The following is a 17,899-nucleotide window of genomic DNA, read 5'->3' on the forward strand; positions in this document are numbered from 1 at the left end:
GTCTCGCCTTTGGGGTCGCCCGTGGCTCGATCTCTTCGCCTCTCGCCTCAATGCTCAACTGCCCAAGTTTTACAGCTGGCGTCCGGATCCGGAGGCTCTGGCCACGGATGCCTTTCTCCAGACTTGGCCTCCTCAGCTTTGCTATGCTTTTCCGCCGTTCGCGATGATTCCGCGAGTCTTGGCCAGAACGAAACAGTTTCTATCGGAGATCATTCTGATCACTCCTCTTTGGAGAGCTCAAGCGTGGTTTCCGGATCTTCTGGAAATGAGTTGCTCGACTCCATTCCTGCTTCCTGCGAAATGGAACTTGCTGTTGGATCCTCTGCTCCATCCGCATCCTCTCATTCTGTCGGGCCAGCTCCGTCTAGTGGCGTGGCGTCTTTCGGGGAACGCTGGAAAGTCCCGGGCTTATCTGGAGACGCTGAGAAGTTTCTCAGTGAAGCTTGGGCCCCCAACACGCGCAAGCGTTATGCGTCAGCTTGGCGTCGGTGGTGTGATTGGTGTTCTGAACGACATCTGGATCCCGCTTCAGCAGATGTCTCTCTAGTTGTTAATTTTCTTGCTTCCATCGCTTCTTCTGGTTCTGCTTACAGGACCGTTAATTCTTTTCGCTCCGCTCTCTCTGCGGGCCATACTTTAGTCGATGGTAAGCCTATTGGAGAACATCCTCTCATCTCTACATTACTGCGTGGGGTTCGGTTGGCTAAACCGCCATGTCCGAAATATGTCGCTTTATGGGACGTCTCAGTAGTGTTACGTTTTCTGGAAGCTTGGCCTCCCAACGCTTCTCTGTCTCGTAAGCAATTGTCTGCGAAATTGACCATGCTGTTATGCTTAGTCTCTTGTAAGCGTGTTTCGGATGTCCGCGCCTTGGATCTCGCGGGTCGTTCTTTTTCCCCCGAAGGAGTTACCTTTACGGTTTCCAGACGTACCAAGACTAATCTGTCCACTGTCACTTACCCGGCGTTTCCTCACAATCCGCAATTGTGTGTGGTCCGCTGCATAAAGGCTTATGAGGTGAGTACTGCTCCCTTTCGTCAGGATTTATCTGGACAGTTATTAATTGCTTTGCAAAAGCCTTTCAAGCCTGTTGCGCCAGCTACTTTGGCTCGTTGGGTGCGCTGGCTTATGTCTGAGGCTGGAATTGATGTCTCCATTTTTGGAGCTCATTCCGCGAGAGGTGCCATGGCCTCTAAGGCTTTTCATGTTGGTGTGAGTTTGCAGGACATTGTGAAGACGGCTGATTGGTCTTCTGAAACTGTGTTTAAAACATTTTATTTCAAACCTGTAATGACTCTTGCCTCTGTTGTGGTGGACCAGCTTTGAACAAGCATAATCTGAGCCTCCTGTCCTGCCATAGAATTAAAAATTTGCAAACATTCGTGACAAGAATTTTCAATTCTATTAAGGACACGGAGGCGAGGATTATCCCACCCATTTGTCTTTTACTGCATTGTTATATTGCTTCTCTGCTCTCATATGATCTGCATTGTTTCTTGCATTGCTTTCTTCCCCTCCCTATGTGCTGTTACCTTTTCAGGTTTGGGGATATGTGTTACGGCTCTGTTTTTCTTTCAGGTTCGGACCAGAAGTAATCCTTCATCTTGGTCTTCTGCGATGTTTCCGTTCCTTGGACACTGGATTTGTTATTTCTCCAGCTGCATCTTCTTCGCTGTGGATGGTTGCCTGTTCCTGTTGGCCTTTTGTGCGGTTTACCTTCAGACTTTTCCTTCCGGATGGTCGGCGGTATTTTCCTTCAATGACTTTTGACTGTTTGAATTTCCTGGACAAAGAAAGAGGAAGTGTTGTCCTCTATGGTGCCTTATATAGCTTATAGTCTCTATGGTTGCCTAAGGGCTCATGGGAGTTGTAGTTCCTGTTTTTCTTTACTATGTTCCTATTGGCTGCTGTTTGTAGTAAAGAAATCGAGAAAGCATAATCCTCGCCTCCGTGTCCTTAATAGAATTGAAAATTCTTGTCACGAATGTTTGCAAATTTTTAATTGTTTTTCTGATAACTCTGCATCTGCATGAACACTGGGAGGATAGGGATCCTAGCACAGCAAACCTTTTGTTGATGCCTTTTTTTCAACAAAAAATATACAATACAAAGCACTTTCTCCCCCCTCTCCCAAAAAAACCCCTACATTTGGCTGTATTTTTGCTAAGTTTCTCTGTTCCAGGCTAATTTACGAACACTGGATATCTTTACAATTCCAAAGATATTGGGAGAAACTAGTGCAAATTTGGTATGGCTTTTCGCAGATAAAAAGTTATTCGTGGATAAAAAGTTATTAAGGTTTGATTGAAAATTCCCCAAACCATTCAAAATAAGGGCGTAGCACTCAAGGTAGTGGCACTGGTCAATAACAATATGGTCTATATTTAAACAGCGACCCATGATTCGGCTTTCTCCAAAGCTGTCCGTGCTCCCTCCAGAATGTAATGGCTAGACGTCCTTTTTCAACCCCTTCTTTATGCTATAGCTCCGCGGATACTCCCAAATCGCGCGAAACAGGCTCTTCTCTTCTGACCATTTAAAGAACATTAAATTCCCCAACAATCATTTTAGAAGCCCAACGATGTGAACTTCTGTATGTTTTCGGCCATCTCTACTACTCTTAATACCGCTTTAAGATGGCCGCATAACTTCGACTGAAATAGAGATAGACGCTCCGAGCCAACGAAGCATATGTCCTCTTTCTCTTTCACTTACTCAGACCACTCAACTGCACGCTTACCGATTCAGTTCGCTTAAGCAGGAAAGCGCGAAGATTGATTAGTAAGGCTGATGCTGCTAAGTTTTCACTTCAGTTTACTGGAAACAGAAAGAAACGGGAAGGCAACTGAATTCACCACTGTCATAAGGATATTCGTTCCGCCCAGTGGACGGTAAGTACTTTTTGGGCAAGGGACTTATGCAAAGACAGTTCTCCACAGGTCCCCTTCCCTTTTCCCCGCCGGACAGTTTGTTCACCCAATAATCTAATTTTAATCAAGCCACTCTGCGTGCCCGCCCAAGTACCAGGGTAACCAATGAACACTTGAAAAGTTCGTTTCCACTGCACCAACTGTTCGTGCTGGTGGTAGGATAGACACTGCAAAGGTTTCTGGCCGTACTACTCAGGTGCGTGCATATTAATTGCACACCTGTGTGAATCTTTATAAAAGTGCATGATAACAAGTACCTCCATGCCGTGTGTGGCAGCCAGTTGTTGCATTTTTGTCAATAACGTGAAGCATTTGGGGACTTATCATTTTAACATGATAACCAAAGGGCCAAAGAATTACGAAGTGCTGTTTGGCAAAAAGGACGGCCCTGGCGTTACGTTCAAGATATCACAAAATGCTGGTTTGAACCTGTGGTTTATGTTTCCGAGAATGAGTGTAGGTCTGTCTCCTTGCTCTGTGTCAGTCGGTGTTATTTGTGAGCCTTCATGTATACGTGTGATGATAGGACTAGAAAAAGTCAGACCTGAATGCTTTGTTTTGCTTGTTATTCAGTGCGGGTGGCGTGTTGAATACATAAAGTGTGTTTTTTAAAATTATTAATTATAGTTTTTATAAATTTTTTCCGTTACATGGGTATTCAGTTTCTGTCAGCTTGTTCCATATCATAGGCAGAAGGACCCCATTAGCGGGACCACTGGAATTATTCAGCAGGAGAAGGCCAAATTATGCGGCAGGGTTGAGTAAATTATGCGGCAAGAAAAAGCAAATTATGCGGCACAATGCAGCACATTTCTTAATAGTATTAATTATTTAGAACTTTTTACACTTGTTAACACTCTCTAGGCATTGTGTGCACCTCATTAGTGGCAGTTTAATACCCAAATATAGAAATAAGTAACAGACAGAAATGTGACCAGTCAAACTTTGCAAAAGGCATTCCATTGCGCGCAACACGCGCTGCTGCGATTTGAGTAACTTTTGAACCATTTAAGCTAGAACCAAATATTATTTGTTGAAATGTGCAGATAATGCAGCAAGATGAATTATGTGGCAAATCTATAATTCTGTGAAAATAGCTGTTGCTGCACAATCGCATAATTCCAGTGGCTCTCCCCAAAAAGGATCATGACATTGCGCCGCAGCTCTTATCCTTTGTGACTGGTGGACTGGGAGTGGTGTAATTACTATACAAATTTTATCGGTGTCCCCTGAACTTATGTCTCTATTAGGAGCTTTTAAATGAAAAGTTCAATTCAGCACATATAACCCATTTGGTCCTACACAAATGACAGCTAGGGAAGTCTTAAACCTTACAGGTTTTGTTTTTAAAATATAGTCATAGGGAAATCAATTAAAATAGTCCAATTCAGTAGATTAGTGTTCAAAGCAAGTACAGATATCAAATAAAGAACTTTGTAAAGTTAAGGTTAGCTAAAGTTCAATCTTTCATTTGTGCAAAGCATTTAATTATGAAAAACAGCGTAGTCAACCATACGTTCCGTCTCAAGTAATGCAAATGTTTGAGTTTACTGATGTTGCACATGAGGTTCCTGGGTTTCACAAACCTGAAAGTCCTGCATTAGTGTTGTATGAACGAGTGAATAACAGGGTCGGATTGGTAAGGTGGGCAATGTCCGAGGGGCCGGTATCAAAGTTCCACCTGTGGGCTGCTTTTATGGCAGCCTGAGGGGCCGGTTTGGGCTGTGTCTGGTGTGTTCAGATGTCGCCAGCGGCCCACTGGGGCCCTGAGTGGCCTTTCTGGAGGCAGATGGGTGTCCGTCACCTCCCTTTTGTCAATGAGCAGAGGTGTCGCTCCCTTTCTCTCACTGGGCCGGCCAATTAATGTGTGCATTCTGAGCGGGGCAGGGGCCTGAACAGAAGTGGCCTCACTTGTTTCAGGTGTTTATAAAACTTCGCCAAAGCAGTGCTGGAATATATGGAAATATTATGGAAATGTTGTCCACTTTTTTATAGCGTGCCTTGGCCGATTTCTAATCCCAATCCAACCCTGGTGAATAAGTCTTTATTGGCAGTTGATTAAAACCTTTAAAGTTTACACTTTTAAAACAGTACAGTAGCGTTGCCTGTTATGTAGAGAATCTAAAAGAGAAGATTAAGCTGCCGAAGTACATTACAAAATAATCAAAAAGAAACATCTACATTATCTTGGATAATGTACATTGGGCTAAGCATTTTTTGTTTGGTTTATCTTATTAGTAGAAACTTAATCTTGAATGATTTGTTAACTCAATCACAGTGTTTCAAGACTCTTTTGTAATTAATTGAGAATTGGGGTTAGTCAAACAATTGTCTCAATAGATATTTTTTACATTGGGGAGGCTTATATGCATCCCTCTCCTAGAAGGATTCTGGTAAAAGGCCTGTCCCTTCACTACAGCTATACTGACACCACAGTCTGTCTTTCGTAACCAAGGCGGGGAGTGCAGGAGCAAGTTTCTAAAACAGGGATGTTCTTTTGGTACCATTTCGACTTTGCTCTGGTATCTCATGGTTTCTTATTGTAGACCCCTTGGTGTGTTTGTGTGATCTTCAAGCTTACTGAATGAACAGGCGTTGGCAAAGCCAATAGGTCTCACCTTTTGGGACCTATTGTCACTGCTAGTGATATTTAGCCATGTTTCACAGAACCCTCAATGCAGTGCAGCGTGGCCCACCCCCAAAAGCTTATGATGCAGGTGTTTTTTTTCCTTTTTAGTTACTGATTCGAGTTGTATTCCTAACGTAAAAGAAAATACTGAAAAGCCTTTTTTTTTTTAAAGCGGCTAAGTAGAATGAGCAAAACCAACACGAGAGAAGGTCGGGCGAATGGCAGAGCTACACTAGGGAGAGCCGATCGAATAGGGAAGCTACACGTGGAGAGCCAGGTGAATGGCAAAGCAGCACAGGGGAGGGTTGGCATCATGGCGAAGTAACAAGATGGAGGTTAGGGGGTACGGCAATGCAACATAGGGCAGTGTGGGAAGGAAACAGCAAACCTACCAAAGTGGGAGGGTCAGGGAGAATGCCAAAGCAACAATGAAGGGTACACAAAAGCAACATGGGGAGGGCTGGAGGTGATTCGAAAACAAAAGGGGGTGGCGGGAGTGAAAGCAGCACAGGGCCAGAGCAATGGGGAGAAGCACAAGTGGGTGTGGCGGCCATGCGAGAGATGGCTCAAACACACAGTCTAATGCTTTAAAATCGAGCAGTCGAAGCAGCAATGCCAGCCTTTCATAGAGATTGTAAAGAGGCAGGGCACGAGTCGGGGGTCCACGTTGCTGGATGGCGACCCCCCCACTTCTTTCACAGGGTGGATGCCGTCCACCCTGCCAAGAAGTTGGGCCCAACTAAAAACGATGCTGAATTCGTTCCGGTGTAATTTCCAAACACCCGGACACATTCAGCAGTGCATGCATGTTGTTGTCCGTGTTCGATCACAACAACGTGCAGGCGGGGACGGGGCTCTCTTATTTCTGACTCCTGCTGGGATTCTCGGCCATAACAAGGGCCGAGTGTCCGGGGTCATCAAGCCTCCTTTTGTTGGAGTTTCCTGGATGGCAGTAGTCAGGAGCCTCACACCTGATGCAAATGCAGCAGAGGGGAAACAAAGGCTCCCACTTTGCTAGCACTTCACAAATACTTAGTAGAGGCAGCTTTTCACTTTGTTCAGGCTCTGTTTAGGAGATTTGCATGCACTGTTAGAACGTCAGATGTGTTGATCTTGCCCAGTATTTGCACAAAATAAATTGCATTTATATACGCTTATTACCATTGAGGAGGCGTTATAATTTAAATATCACTATTTCTTTTAAATCACTATTGCTATAGAAAGCTTAACGCTGACATTAGGTAACATTGTTTTATATGTAGCGTACAAAAGTGTGAATCTTCTGCCTAAATCAGGAGGGTTTGCAAGTATACTCTAAATGTGCTCAAAGGTATTCATGATACACCTGCTAAACATATATGTGAGGGCTTAAGATCTGATAACACTTCTTAAGAAGCCAGTTCCTGTGATGTCACTCGCCGTGATGTAACAAGCTGCGATGCCACTTGCATACTGATTAACTAGGTTAGTCCCCCCACTTCTTTTTGTAGGACTTGTGCCCATTAAAGAGGCAATGCTCTAGGGCAGGGACACAATTAGTTTGACAAGCTGGGGCACGAATGAGAAGCAGGCAAATGAGTGTGAAGGAAAGCTAACCAATAATAAGCAGTGGGCAGACTCCTAGCCCCTCATTGTTCTTGGTTAACTACAATATGGCACACAACAGACAGCAAATGCGCAAACTAATATGATCAACCTAAAATGAGAGCATTAACAAGAAGATAAGTGCTAGGGGAGAGCTGGAGCACAATCTACTGAGCAATTGTGAGGACTTTTCAATCCAGCACTGTGAAAAGTTGATGTTCACACTTTACTGTTGCATTTACACTCCTAGGCCACTGAACCTACCTATCATTACATATGCAAATAACTCCCGCAACAATATGAATATGTAAATTACTCCTAAATGTTGTACTGCTAATGTTCCTCGCCTCATCCATCACCTCTCAAAACGTCACCCAATTAGTGTACCATGCTTGACGCTATACAGTGTTTCTGTACAAGCTCCTGATGCTCTGCAGAAAAGTACATTCCATAATCAAACTGTGCCATTTCTGCTGGCATAGAATCATACTAATGCAGCTGGTGTGAATGTGGACTCTAGGCTTCAATACGTCTCCCAACTTTATTTATGTGCATTCACTGGAGGACCACACTGAAAGTCTACAAGAAATGTGCAACATTGAAGAAGTCCTGAATTCTGATGTGCTGAAATTATAACCACGTTTGAGATTTGTGCTATGTTTAACATGCTTGTATTGGCCAGCCAAGTGTGCTGCGATTTAATAGCAAAGCAAAGTGTACATCATCTGCTCAAGTACAGGCTTCAGTACTTTGGTCTTTTGAAAGTTTGAAAAGCAGACATTGTAAAGGAAGTGGCACCCTCTTCAAACTTCAGACCCCTCAATCCTTGTAGCCACCATCTGACTACCCCCCCTTTCATGGTTTTGTCTTTGCTGTTAAGACCACTCTTTCTTATTGGTTTTCATTCTGACTTCACAAACTCACAAGTATATAAATACAAATTCAATGTGAAACATTCTGTGTTTTGTCACATTCTCAATATTTTCTTGGTAAAGTCCAGCTTCTTTTGCACATAAATGTTGGACCTGGCCCTTTCTGCAGGGTCATCCCCAAACTTTTTGCCTTCTACCCACCACTTCTTTTGGTGGATTCGTTTTTGTGCTTAGGTGCTTGTGGTCTCTCCTTAAACCATGGTAGAATTGGCTTATACCCAATAAGCGTACTTAATTTACTTTTAAGTCCCTAATACAGTGGCACTAGATGTGCCAATGGCCTATAAATTAAATGTTACTAGTAGGTCTGCAGTACTGATTGTGCCACTCACTTAATTGGCCTTTTAAACATGTCTCAGGCCTGCCATTGCAGAGCTATGTGTGTAGTTTTAAGATGCCATTTCAACCTGGCAAAATAAACCTTTGCCAGACCCAGACCTTCCTTTTTATTTCATATGTCATTCCTAGGGTAGGCCCTGGACAGCCAGAGGGTGGGGTGCAATTTATTTCAAGTTGGGCATGTACTTTTAAGTTTTACATGTACTGGTAGTGAAAAACTCTTTTACTACTGTAAGGCCTCTCTCCCCCCATACAATAACTTTTGAGTTGCCTTATTACATTTTATAAATGTAATTTCCAAATTAGAAGAGATCACCAGTTAAAGTTTGGTGTCTCTGGAATCTTAATTTAAAATTCCAAATTATGGTAAAGTCGGATTTTAAATGACAATTCTGAAAATGCCACTTTTAGAAAGTGTGACTGGATGGGCCATCACTGGCAGGATGGAAGGGATGAGCTGGACCCAGCCTCGCTTACTTTTCTTTGAAAAAAGGTCCTATTACCTGGATTTACTTGTCACTATAGAAAAAACCAATGGAAGCGCAACCAAGACTCAGATGCCCCCGGCTGCGGCATGAAAACAAAAATGAAACATTTATGTGACTCTTGTAAACACCCAAGAAGTATGATGCCTCATGACTGGCTTGTTTTCAGCATGTGGTTTAAAGTGAAGGCGGTTTGGATTTTGATGCATGTGACTTGAAATTGGTAACCAAGGTGAATGTTACTCTCAGGAGAAGTAAGAGTGGGTGCCCATGCTGCTCAAGACATCCAGTGTGATTTATATCATCCATTCCTTCTGGACTTATGAAAGGACCTTTGGTTTCAAAAGATACACTGATGAGAATCTCCCTGTTTGTCCTCCTGATGAAACATGTGTAAAGATTGAGCTAATACTGTCCTGGAAAAAGGTGGTAGAAAATATATGTATGTCCCCTGAAATGTGCGTTGACTGTAGGTGTGTTGCCGGGTTTGGTACAGTACACCAAAAGGATAATAGAAATCAAATTTGGCTGGTGGATGCGTATTTTCTGGACCGATGTGTGTTGGATGTATGGAATGTGCAATTAATGGTATGTGAGATGAAAGTATGGTACAGGAGAGCTCATGGAGTTAAGTTGTATTTTGTAGTGAGATGGCTTTTGTTTTTAACAAATTAATGTAATTTGTCTATCATAATAGAAGAAAAATCATGTTCAAATGATGTATATAAATAGTGATATGAAAATATTGATCTTAACCTGTTCACGGTGCAATTTTTCCAGCTGACAAGTACATCAGGGTAGTAGGACCTTTTTTCAAAGTATTGTGTTGCCCCCCGGTCCTAAGCCCGGCATTATAGGGGGATGGTCCCTTTTGTGTATTTTCCCAGCCTCACTTACACCTGAATAGTCTGTCTACTGTCTCCCCACAAAGGGCCCAACGACCTTGCATTGTCACTTCAACTAGCTTGCAGCCAGGGAAGGGGAAGCAGGAAATGTTGTGCACTTCAAATACACTGTCTATAATCTTCTCACACCTTCAAGAACCAGGGCACCTGGGTATAAAAAAGGGGACATCAGACACCAACTATAAAGTACACTTTCGGACCTGTGGATACTGTGCCAGGAAGAAGGACTACTGCTGCTGTTGCTGATGCTGTGGAGGAACTCCTGCCCTCTTGCCTGGGTGAGAAATACTGGACCTGCATCTCTTGAACCCAGAGTAACTCCAAGAGCTAGTTGGCTGACCTCCTGATCTGAAACCTCTGAGACATAACAGGCTTCCAAAAACCTTGCACCTGTACTTGGACTCTGCCATCTGTGAATCAACCCTGCCAAGTGGTGCCACCCCAGTCCTGGACCTTTGGAAGTGGGCATAAGGTGCTTGCTAGCCTCTGTAAATCCAGTGGAACTGACACATATCTCCTCTGCTGCTGCATGTCGCATCCCCGAGTAGAACTGTCGCAGCGCCGCCTTGGTGTGGTTTGGACCCATCACAAAGACCCACATCACCTCCGAATCCTCGGAACAGACCCTTCATCCTGACTCCGTATCACAACTTTGGCGCAGGTCTTCGCCTCTCCTGTTGACTTCAGCCTCGAAAATAATGTCAGGCTCCACATCGCAGCCTCTCAGCTCTTCAGAACAGATGCATTGCTGCAGCTGCAAGCCCCATCCTTGATCCTAAGCCCTCTTCGGCATCCTTGGTGACTGCCTAGGACCTTGCATCTCTGAACTACGCATCGTTTTGGCTATGCGACGTATCTTCATGGATCCTCACAACGCTCTGCAACCCGGAGTTTACGGTAGTTTGGTTCAGCTGGCCTAACTGCGTCCCTGTAGCCAGCCCATGCTCTATTGCGGTTGGCCTGTGTTGCCTTTGTCCTCGTACAGCGTGACCAGATAACTTGAGTTGACACTTAGTTCTTTTTGATGCTATTTGCACTAAAATCTATAAAAATCCATTACTCTGTTTCTACTAAGTGGATTTTTGTCCTTCTGGTCTCGTTTTATTGATTCAATTCTGCTCTATTTCTTTCTAACTTGGTATGAGATCTTTTTGTGTGGGGTTTTCACTGTTTTACTGTTTGAAGTATTACGCAAATACATTACGCATTGCCTCTAAAGTTAAGCCTGACTGCTCTTTGCCAAGCTATCAGGGGGTTGAGCACAGGTTAATTTTGGATTTGCTTGTGCCTTACCCTGACTAGGATTGTGGTTGCTGCTTAACCAGTTGTCACACCCCTGTCAGCCAGTAAGCCAATTTCTACCAATATAGAGTTCTGAGCTGTGTGGCTTGCTGGCCACAGAACTATTGATTTGTTTCTTTTCCTAAAAGCTTATGTTACAAGTTCTTGCAACTGTGGTTTTGGCTTCTACCTTTGTATGGATTCAGGCACAGCAGGTCAGTTTATAAAAAGAAACAATGTAATTGCTATTTGTGTGATGGCCCCCAAAGAAGAACTTGCCTCTTCTTTACTAAGTGAATGTCAACCGGGCGGAAAAGCGGCAGACTGTCTTTCCGTCCACCGCGGACCCTCCAGCCATTGTAATATGGTTTTTAAATCCCTCCATGGGATGGGACCAGCCTGCTTGATGAAGAAGACCGAAAGGTACCAGCCCACACGACTACTGAGATCCAGCAGTCGTAACCTGCTCTGTGTACGGAGAATCCGGAAGGCAAGGATGGGTGGTAGGGCTTTTTCGTATTTAGCCCCCACCCATTGGAACACCTTGCTGGACGAGATCCGCTCTTGCACCAATTTCCGCCACTTTAAAAAGCTTCTTAAGACCTGGCTATTTAAATGATTCCTCGGCAATAGTGTATGACTCCTCCAGGCGCCGAGAGATCCCCCTGGGGATGATTCGCAGCGCCATACAAATGAGTAAATAAATATGGCAGGGGGTCATTTCTGCAATGATGGCGGTCGGATCGCCCCCGCTGGCTCGGCGTGGGCGATCCGCCTGCCATCCTAATGGGGCCCCAAAGTTTTCTAAGAACAAGAAGTATTTTATTATTAACTTCACACCTTCAAAGGAGTAACAACATTCACAAGCAGTAGCACAGTCCACTTAAGGTCGGGCCTCTAGTAGGTGTCAGGCACGTCCCTGTCCCCCCTGATCACTTATAACATGGTTGGGATTTATTCCCCATTTACTGGTGGCCGCATCCAGAGATTGCTCAAGAGTTCCACTTTGACACTTAGGAATTAGTCAAACGTGCAGCAAATCCTCCCAGGGCCCTCAGGCCCAGTTCAAGTCTTACCTGCCCATGCAGCTCAGAAACATTTGGCGGTACACTGGGAGCCCCGAGTGCAGACACCCACGAGTCCGAGTTGTGCTCAGAGAAGAGGCATGCTCATCCTCCTGAGTGGTGTAGCTGTTCTCGCCAGCGACCGGAGCAGCAGCTTCCATCTCACAATGACTCTGTAAGTAAATTTCTCCCCAGTGAGAGGAGTGGAGGGTGGGGCTTGTTGTGGGAGGGTCGGATTTAAAATCCTTCAGCTGTTTACTGAACTGCAGTGAGGGTGCAACATTCTCCTCTGCATCCTCCCTGCCCTCTGGTGTCAGTCAGACAGATCTTGTTGGGCAATCGCAGCCCGCTGGTAACAGCCTCACTCTAGTCCCAGGAGACACCCGAAATGCTTGCCAAGTTACTACCGGCAGCCCTCCTGGCATACGAAGTTGATTCGGTATTAACGTAGACTCCTCCGGTGCAGTCGCTTACACCACAGCTGCCCCTACTGGCACATCTGATCGCAGCTAAGGCGCTCACAAGTCCTGGCATGCAGTTCACACAATTATTTCCATGGGGCACCCTCTGGCATACAAGGTCATTGCTATGAGGCAATACGATCTTGGTGATCCCCACATAACAGTCTTTGGACGGCTCAGTCTGTGGCTTCCCTCTCCTGCCATATGTGGTCTTCCTAAAAACATTCCTTCACACGGGCTAACAACTGATCTGTGCACAGCTGAATCCTCACATCTTGCACAGGGAGTCCTCACGGTAGGGCTCCCCACTGGACCTCACTCTCTTCTTCCTCACAGGGTACGCTGGTCTTGGGAATCACGCAGGCTTTGTTGCGCCAGGTTCTAGGGTAGGTGATCTTTGCTCCCCCTCACCCATCTGGGAGACTAACAGGCCTTTGCTCCCAGTCCTGGTCTCGGACAGAAGTATTGCAGAACTTCTCCTCACGCAGCCCATCTGGCTGCTGGCAGATGACAAATATGGGGGTCGCATCCTCCCCTTCTTATAGTCGTTTTCCAGATGTCAAGTGTGATTTAGGGCCTGAGTCTTTAAAGTTGTTAAATTGGGGTTCTTCTTCTTTTGAAATATACATTTCTCCTTTTCTTATGTCCTCCTGAAAGGATATCTGTCACAGCAGACAAGCCTCCGAAGATGACTGACCCACAGCACCATCTTCTTTCCTGAGAAATGTCCTGGCCTCTTCCTTTTAACCGCATGCGTGCGGGCGGAATTCCGCTCGTACGCGGAGATTTTTAAAAGCGCATATTACGTGAAGAGCTGGGCTCGTCATCAGCGTGCGAGGAAGCTACGCCATGACGAGCCCAGCTCGTCATCAGCGTGGAAGGGGTTAATCTATCAAAGAGCACCCTTTCGAAGTGTGAAGGGAGAGTCCCTTCCTCCAATGTGTCCCACCCAGCTCACAGGATTGCAACAATACACATATCTGTCTGGTGTGGATTCCTCTCCTCTTCATGTTTTTACCAGGCAGGCCTGGACTTCCTAAAATGGAAGCTAGAGTCCCCGATGTAATGTACCACTGCAGGCACACTTGCACTCTCTGTACTTTCCCAGCACACGTATTCTGTTATTTCCATGCACTATTCCACTACAACCACACATGCATTCAGCAAACACATTGAGTCTGCACGCGCTGCTCAGTACTGTGGCCTTTCTGTATTGTACCAGGGTGTGCAGTTTAGAAACAAACACTCTACCAGCACGCTCGCTCACCATGTGCGTGCTGCACAGCACTTCACTTCACCCTTCATACACCCAGCACGATTCCATTGCGCATGCATGTGCAGCACCACATCTTTCATGTCATGCGTTCCTCGCAAGCATAAAGACACTTGGCACATGCACTAATCCCACTTGTACTAAACAGTGCTGCTCTGTTTTCGTACCGTACTCTTCCCAGGCACACATATATCCAGCGGAGAGTCACTACTCTGGCATTACACAGCACTCTACATCTACCAGATGTAGGTCATGGGTGAGTTAAGCACACAACAGCAGAACTTTTAAAAGGGTGAGCGAGCCTGTAGATGTGACACAGGGTAAAAAGGGCCTATTCACTACTACTGGTCTCTACACGGTATACTTCTTCCACCAAGCTCATGCTGCTAATCTCTTGTAATGTCCCACTTTGTGGCACTTAAAACAAGTCACCACTTGGATTTAGAAGGGCTTCCTTGCTTTCTCTTCACAAGATGCTCCTTACTGGACACACCACTCCCATTCCTGAGTTTCCTGGGCCCTACTCGAGTCACATGAGAATTGCCCTGCCCTTAACAGTGCTGCTCTAGCCCTTTGTGAGCTCTGTTAGCCAACCACTTAGCAAGCACTGCAAGTTTTGTTATGTCCCGCCCTGTCATATCAGACAGGTATTGCCTAAGCGGTGTAGAGCACTCCACCTTCAGTCACTCTGTCACCATCGGCTGGTTAAGATACTGAAAATCCTTGGCCTCATTCCCTCGTACCCACTCATTCCAGTCACGTGATACACCAAGATTCCAAGTCCAAATGCCATCCACTCTCTTGCAGTCACAGAACCTCTGCAGGCATTGGGCTGGCTTCAGCCCAAACCTCCCAATATGAGAGCTTCTTCATACGCTCATAGACCATCTGGCCTGGCACAGGCATTCTTTGAATGTTGACTGACCCTTCCAGTGACATTCACTCCATCAAGGCGCTGTCTTGGTCGCCAAAAACACTGAACTCTGGCTACAGCCCAATCTGTGCACAGCTGAATCTTCCTTCCTTGCACAAGAGTGTCGTTATGATAGCACTCCCCACTGGTCTTCGCTCCCTCCAATGATCTGGTCTTCCTCACAGGGCACACTGGTCTTTGGGAAGCAGGCAGGCGATGGTTCTGCAGGGCAGGTGATCTTGGTTTTCCCTGAGTGATGCCCCCTTACACAGCAGGGAGACCCTGGTCCCCAGTTCTGGTCACAGGCAGAAGTCTTGCAGAGCTTTCCCTCTTCACACAGTCCGTGTGGCTGCCCTGCACATTTTGAGGTTCTCAACCTCACCTTATAATCCTTTTCCATACACCAAATGTGATGTAGAGTCTAATTTTTTTAAGTTTTATGTTTGGGATCTGCTGCTCTTGACATGTACATTACTCAAACAGTTTCTGTCACAGCAGGCAAGACTCCAAAGATGATTAACCTACAGCACCATTCATGGTAGTGGCCAGAGTTCACACCTGGATGTCAGCTACAGTAATATGTGCATTAAAAGGTTAATGCCAGGCTCGCAGTCCTACTCTTTATGATTCTTATCAATCCCAACTCCCTAGCTGAGACTTCTCCAGGCACCCTTCTTGAATCAAAGAGCAACCATTCGAAGTGCAAAGGGAGAGTCCCTTCTTCCAGTGGGCCCCACCCTGCTCACAGTAATTCAGTAATACACCTCTGTCTGGGGAGGATTTCTCTCCCCCTCATATCTTGCAGGCCTGGGCTTCCCAGAATTAGGGGTGGGTGGAATTTTTTATTCTGCTAGCGAATTGGAGCAATTAATAAACAATTACACTGTTCCGGTGGCAGAATTAAATCAGAAGTGTAATACATTTAAATGGGGCTGGAAGAGGGAGTAGTCAATCTATGTTTAAAAAACCCTGCAGAATGAACTTTAATCTGCAGTGATTTTTAAACATAGAGGGACTGCTCCCTCTTCCAACCCTGTAAAGTACCAGTGCAGTGCATACCAGTTTGCACACTTATATATATGTATGTAAGGGCGCCGAGGGGTATGCACTGAAGTGGATACCTTTTGGTGCCCTTATATAATTACGTAAAGGCACCAAGGGGTTTCACAGCACTACAGTGCAGCACATACCATTTGTTGCATTTACATACACCCTTAAATACTAATGTAAGTGGACCGAGGCGTGTGGTTCATACCCCTCAGTGCCCTTACAGAAGTATGTAAAGGCACCGAGGGGTATGCACTTTAGCGGATTCCCCTCAGTGCCCTTACATGCTTATGTTAGGTCACTTAGGGGTATGCACTGCATTACAGTGCAGCACACACCCCTTATTGCCCTCACATATGCCTGTACATACGCCCTTAAATACTTATGTAAGGGGACAAAGGGGGATCCACTCCAGTACATACCCCTTGGTGTCCTTACATAAGCATGTAGGAGCACCTAGGTGTATGCACTGCACATTGCGGCGCCAACTCTGCCCCTTCGCAGAATTCAGCACAATGTTAATGCAATTTCTCGGAAAGAAACCCCACCAATTCCTCCCACCCCTACCCAGAATGGAACCGAGGGTCCTCCATGTAATGTACCATTGTAGGCACACTTGCACTATGTATACTTTCCCAGCATACTTACTCCCCAGTACTGTCGTCTCCATGCACTATACCACTACAGCCGCACATGCATCCTGCACATATATTCAGTCTGTGCGCACTGCTAGCAAACACACACACACAAACCATGTGTGCTCTGCACAACACATCACCCTTCATGTATTGTACTTCACCCAAGCACATATACTTCCAGCACATACTTTCATCATGCACGCACTGCACATCACTACATCTTTAATATCATGTATGCCACGCATGCATACAGGCATTAATCCCACATGAACTACACAGTACTGTTCTATCCCTGTACTGTACCCTTCTCAGGCCTACATATATCCAGTCCAGAGTCACTACTCCTGCGCTGTGCTGCACTCCACATCTACCTGATGTATGCCAGGGGTGTGTTAGGCACACAGCAGTAGAACTATTAAAAGGGTGAGAGCGCCTGTAGGCCTCACTCCAGTGATACAGGGTAAAAACAATGTCTTAACTACTTTTATCACTACACAGTATGCTGCCACCACCGCGTATGTGTTGCTTAACTCTTGGGAAAGGACTAGCCTTCCACCACTATAAGGGTAGTGTTTTAGGTACTCCCTCCGGTCCTACAAGACCGCAGTTCCTAAGACAGATTATGTAATGGTGCACACCATGATCGGTGTTTGCCTCTGACAAAAAAATCATCATTAGGGATCCAGACAACAGTACAGTTGGCCATTCAGGGCAGGGGTACATGTTGTTACCCATGCAGAAGACTTTTCCGTCTCAACACCTAGATTATAACATGTATTTATGTATGTATATGGTATTTCTATAGTGTAAACGTAGCCAAAAGGCAGCAAAGCTCTGTAGCGGATCAAAGAAGAGCATAAAGTTAATGAGTGGTAGGAGAGGTATCTGGGTCGTGGACAGTTAGCACATTGTGGTGGTGTGTTTTTAAAGAGGTGAGACTTCAACCATTCCGTTATTTGGAGCAACATTGGGGTATAGATGGACTAGGCTGTTGCCTTGTTTAACCCGTTGACTACGGCTGGAATTCCGCTGCGGTGCGGGTGATTTATGACTGGGCGTGATCAGGACGGCCCCCGGCCGTCCTCCGCACACGCCCACCGTGACGTCGGACGGCCGGGGGCCGTTTGAAACATGCAAAAGGGTTAAAGAAAAAAAATGTATACACTGTGTAGCCACCAGTCTGATAGTGTCCTAGTCCTGGTTGCGAGTGTGCAGAGAACCACCAAATATGTTAAGCTTGTCTTCAAGGTAAGTTAAGGTGCTGGTTGTGATGGCTTTGTAAATGACGCAGCTGTTTTTTGACAATGGTGTGGGCCGGCAAGCAGATGCAATAGAGTTACATCTTGATGTAGGAGATTTGAGCATATTTCCTCAGGCCCTGGATGAGACCTGCTGCACCATGTAGGATATCTTAAGGG

The 17,899-nt window shown here is 45.6% G+C and overlaps 1 protein-coding gene across 2 annotated transcripts in view; it reads left to right on the top strand.

Moving 5' to 3' along the window:
* The first annotated feature begins 2,756 nt into the window (after positions 1 to 2,756).
* The window catches only part of NEDD1 (NEDD1 gamma-tubulin ring complex targeting factor), a 383,820-nt gene continuing 368,677 nt past the window's right edge, over positions 2,757 to 17,899 (top strand). The window contains exon 1 of one of the 2 annotated variants that reach the window (XM_078677984.1): positions 2,757 to 2,891. The gene's annotated coding sequence lies outside the window, so the exon portion shown is untranslated. Of the gene's footprint in view, positions 2,896 to 17,899 lie in introns of both variants that reach the window. The other variant, XM_078677985.1, reaches the window with a different exon arrangement.

This window comes from Lissotriton helveticus, chromosome 1_1, assembly GCF_964261635.1.
Source record: "Lissotriton helveticus chromosome 1_1, aLisHel1.1, whole genome shotgun sequence".
NCBI classification, from domain to species: Eukaryota; Metazoa; Chordata; class Amphibia; order Caudata; family Salamandridae; genus Lissotriton; species Lissotriton helveticus.